Here is a 4,818-nt window from a genome sequence, read left to right as displayed (position 1 = left end):
CTTACCTTGCACTTACATGCTGATGCTCTTATTAGTTCTATGAAATAAAACCAAGGGAATTTCAACTGAAGCCTTGTTTTTCACCTTCAAAGAAATAAACATCACTGAATGTATACCAACATACCTGGCTGCTCTTCAGCTCCCACTTTTCCAGCTATTCTTGCCAACTTACGCCTTGCATGTACACTATGAGTTAAAACCCCATTAGCAGCTGGGCCTTCTGCTCTATAACCTCTCTGCCACAGAAGATTTAATTTTCATATTCCTCTCTATTGGAGGCTTGGTGGAAGTTTAACTGAAGAATCTGATTGCTCGCCTTCATCCACCTACGATGCAGCCAATCAGCTTTGAACCACACCACCACGAAAGCCAATCAGCATCCAAAGTTCATCTTAAAAGGCCTCCGATCCGCATCATCTGCTACCTAGTGAGCAGGCGGTGGTTGCGCTATGACTTCATTCACATGACCCCGTTTCTACCCACCTCCAGCCCCTCCTCCACCATTGTAACTAAAGCTTCATCAGTGTCTGTCATGATCTGGCCTGTTTGCTCTCCCTTAATTGATAATCTCTTTTACCTGCCGTTTTCCCTCCCTGCCTCAATTATAATTTATTCCTCTCACCTGTTTCCTCTGGGTTATATTCAGTTCAGCCTGAGCATTCAGGGCCAGATCATTATTTGTCTTTCTGTTAGCCTGTCTGTTCATTTCTAGGTTCATGTTCTGGATTCTGGCAGCCAGTGTAAAGAGGGTTTTAGTGTTTGTCTCGTCTCTTGATCGTCCACTGTTCCTCACCCGCTGAGTCCTCTGGGTTTTTGGCTCTATATTTGGGGAGGTTCAGTTTTTATCCAGTAAGCCTGGCTCCAAGGAGGAGACCAGTTTAAAGGTCCTGCATCAAGTTCTGGTTCCACATCCTGTCTCTGCTACCCTCTACCACTGAGCCTGCCTGTCTGCACCTGATCCTGTCTCCTCCTGTGCATGACCGCCTGGTCATGCTTCCGGTCCCAGTCAGAGTGTGAACCCACCTGGGAGCTCTATGATGTCTGGAAGCCTGGATCCTGCCACCTGTCTGTTCCAGCCTGTTCTGGATCCTGTTCTGTCTGTTCTGAATCCCTGACCAGGATGGGCTTCCTGCAAGACCTCTGGAACTGCAGCACTTGGGACATTGTTGGACTGGACTGTTAAACCAGGTAAGTGACCAACTCAGATAATCATCTTCTGTCAGAAGATCGTGGTCACTTACCTGTGTTTCTCCCACAGAGTGCCCCCCTCCTGCAGTATCCGCGTGCCACAGCTCCACTTTAGTTTTGTTGGTTATTTAATAAACGTTTTGAACTTTCCTACTGACTGTCTCTCCTTCGATACTGGGTCCATCTGTCCGCCTTTCATGACAGTGTCATTCCTCCTGGACTTATACTACATTCCATGATACATTTCAACCGGTCCGGCAGAAGACTGCCATGTTGAGCCTGGTTCTGCCACAGGTTTCTTCCCAACAGAGTTTTTCCTCTCCACTGTCGCTTCATGCTTGCTAATCATGGACAGATTCTCTCAACCTGTGTTATCCAAACTGGACTTCTAGGTCCCTGAGTGAAGCTCTAATATCAGCTCACACAGTCCACTGGATCTCCCCATAAAGCTCAGCATACTAACCAACAGTCTACAGACTGAACAACTTCCTCTATCTCCACTCAACCACCAGTCCTGTTCATGCATATCTATCAAAATTCCGAGCTATGTTTCCTGCCGAGGTCTAAGCACCAAAGACAAAGTAATTGTATCAATACATTTCTTCTAATTGTCTTTTCTCTTAAGTGAGTTTTTTCAGATTGAACTGCCTTTCAATGCTCCATTAAAAACTAACCCTTTAAGAAAGGCAATAACCTGTTTCTTTATATTTGACACCCAGTTCAACAAATATTAATCTATATCAATACCCATATAAAACTCCCTGTGCAATAACCCTGTATAATAATCCTACTATAAAAAAACAAACTGTCATGTCGACGCACTGTATATACTGTATATATCCCATGCACCCTTATCTTCCTTTGGCACATTCTTGTACTTTGTCTATTTGAGCTGATGTAACGAGTGTATTTCTCCACTGTGAGATCAATAAAGACAATCAATCAAGCAATATAATCCACCTGCAGACCTAAAAGACCAACAGCTCAAACTTTTACCAGAAACTCCCATGATTTGATGGGCTGTTGAAGAAATTACCTTCTGTTTTATTCGGCATATTTCGTCCCCTCAGGAGTCGAGTCCATGTACTCTACCAGAAGCAAAATATTATTGTCATACAATTTTTTATTTTTGAAAACTGTAGACAAATTTTTATGAAAAGCAAAATAAGACAGCATTAACCAACCTTACTTTTGCAGTCAATACTTTCTGTTACGACCAACTTCCACAGCGTCTCTCCTAAAGTGTAAGAAAACACGCTTTCTCTTTCGTTCTCTCTCTCTCTCTCTCTCTTTTTTTTTTTTTTTTTGGTTAAGCTGATCAGCTGAGATGCTGCATTCAAGAAACGTCGAAAATCTAGCTTTCCAAGTAAACAACATTCCCGACAAAGATCGAAGCAGTTCCGATGTGTTGATTAAATGGTCGTTATTAGTGGTTATCAGTCCTATAGAATTGTTTCAATTTGCGCCTCTCTACTTTCTAGCAGGTTTCTTATGGGTGACAATATGCAGTATATCACTAATAAAAGCAACTTCAGCCACGTCTAATACCTTAAAGTTTCTCTTTCTTTCTTCTTACTTTATACTTTTTATCTACTTTATTTACAGCCTACCTTCTTTTAAAAAAACAACAGCGTTTTAAAGCTTACTACGAGTGAAAGCCGCATGTTTAAGTCACACAGATTTAATGTGGTGTTTAAAAACAACTATGTTAAGAATATGAGATTTTTTTTTGGTATGGGTTTCTCAATATGAAAAACGTGCTGATCTTTTTTTTAACAATAGGTGAACTACTAAAATGATGTTCAGATTGGACATTTAAATAGATTAATTGATTCTGCGGGTAAAAATGGATTACTCTAGGGTTAGGATTCATTCAATGATAAAAATCTACTGTGCTTTCCAGGAGGCTCAATCTGAAGGCTTTCTATAGGACTGATAACCGCTAATAACGGCCATTTAATGCAATNAAGTAGACTTGACACGCAACAAAACTGATTGAAATCAAATATGTTGTTTCTTTTTAACATAAATCTAACAGATATAACTGTTTTCTAATAGAGAAATAAATTATGTCATCTACCAGCAGGGGCGGAGCTAGATGGGGGGCAGGGGTGGCCATCCTTCGCTAATCATATTACCCGTTTAATACAGACAATGGCAGCAGTAATACTCTCAAGTGGTATTTGAAAAACATTAAAATTTTTCATATGTTAACAATTACTTACGCAAATCAACATTAAAGGTGATAATTAATGCTTTTTTCAGAACTAGATTTTGTGTTATATGGGGTAAAGAGAAAATCATGTGTCTCTGAAAGTCATCTAGGAGTCTTCAGTGAAATCATAGATGAATAACTATTTTAGTAAAAACTTAATAATCAATTTATATTGATATTAGTAATCTTAAATATCAATTTTATGCAGAATGATTGTTGATAAAAGTAGGCAAGTAATGACAAAGGAAGAGATGTTTGTCCCAGAACTCACACCTGAAAGGAATTGTATTCATTATACATTTTATCTAGAAAGCACAGATGTTTGAATATACTAGTCTATTTGTTAGCAAAGGTTGTTATAATAATAGTTTGTCTTAATTAGAGAATATGGATGTTGTGCTTGTTAATTTTCCTGTTGCAATAGTGTAGATGGACCCTGAGTTTCTGGCGCCTATCTACTTTTGGCCCCCCTCAGTGTACATTGGTTATTGCCTGGCCACCCTTATAAAAATGTTATGCCTCTGTCTACCTGGAAACACTTATAATTTATATCAGCAAGATTTCTGGTTGTTTTAATTTTCTAGGACTTAACTGACACCTAAAAAAATAAAATAATTAATTGACACCTGCTCACATTTGTAGAGAAGCTAAGTGCTGTTTGAGTGACCAAGGTGTTACTTTGCTTGAGAGATAGTGTTACTGTCCTGCCACTTTATAGGCATTTCTCAAAAAAAACGGAAATTAATTGCAATTAAGGCTAACAATACTTCAACTTGTGCGTAATGTATATAATTAACGAGCTTCACTCTTTAAAAAGATGTTTTTCACAATTTTTCTTAGCCCATATATAAACATAATATAGGGTATTACAAAAATATTTATATTTTGCATGTAACAAATAGAAAAAGTTCATTTAAATAAATATGGTTTGGTCCCCTGAAAAGTATTATTCTTAAAGCACAAGACTTCATAATCAAACAGATCACGAATCAACACTTTGTTATGCACATTTTCATCTTTATTTATCTTATATCTTATATCATTTCCCCTAAACTACCCCTATGATTTGAAAAGGGTTATTAACAAAGTCTGACTGTCTTGTTGTATCCCCAGTAGCAGAGTTCTTGAATAGGCCCCCTGATTTTTTTTTTAATACACTAAAGTTTTTCAAAGACAACAGAGCCTCTAACGAGACTTAAATTAAACCCATCAACATTAACAACAGCTGGTGTTTATAACAGTGTAAGGTGTAAGTGTATTAAAAAACTAGCAAACACACAAACAAACAACAGCATATCTTTTTGTAAACACATTTTAGATCGTCATACAGGTGCTGGTCATAAAATTAGAATATCATGAAAAAGTAGATTGATTTCAGTAATTCCATTTAAAAAGTGAAACTTGTATATTATATT

At 37.9% G+C, this 4,818-nt stretch overlaps 1 long non-coding RNA gene across 1 annotated transcript in view; it reads right to left on the bottom strand.

Moving 5' to 3' along the window:
- The window catches only part of LOC107095612, a 3,578-nt gene extending 1,128 nt beyond the window's left edge, over positions 1 to 2,450 (bottom strand). Inside the window, exons 1-2 of the long non-coding RNA XR_001481752.1 lie at positions 2,373 to 2,450; positions 2,225 to 2,276 (exon numbers count right to left, since the gene is read on the bottom strand). This is a non-coding gene — a long non-coding RNA (uncharacterized LOC107095612). The remainder of the gene's footprint in view (positions 1 to 2,224; positions 2,277 to 2,372) is intronic.
- Positions 2,451 to 4,818: the final 2,368 nt, after the last annotated feature.

This window comes from Cyprinodon variegatus, unplaced genomic scaffold, assembly GCF_000732505.1.
Source record: "Cyprinodon variegatus isolate N-32 unplaced genomic scaffold, C_variegatus-1.0 Scaffold559, whole genome shotgun sequence".
Lineage (NCBI taxonomy): Eukaryota > Metazoa > Chordata > Actinopteri > Cyprinodontiformes > Cyprinodontidae > Cyprinodon > Cyprinodon variegatus.
This window is presented reverse-complemented; position numbering and strand designations above follow the sequence as displayed.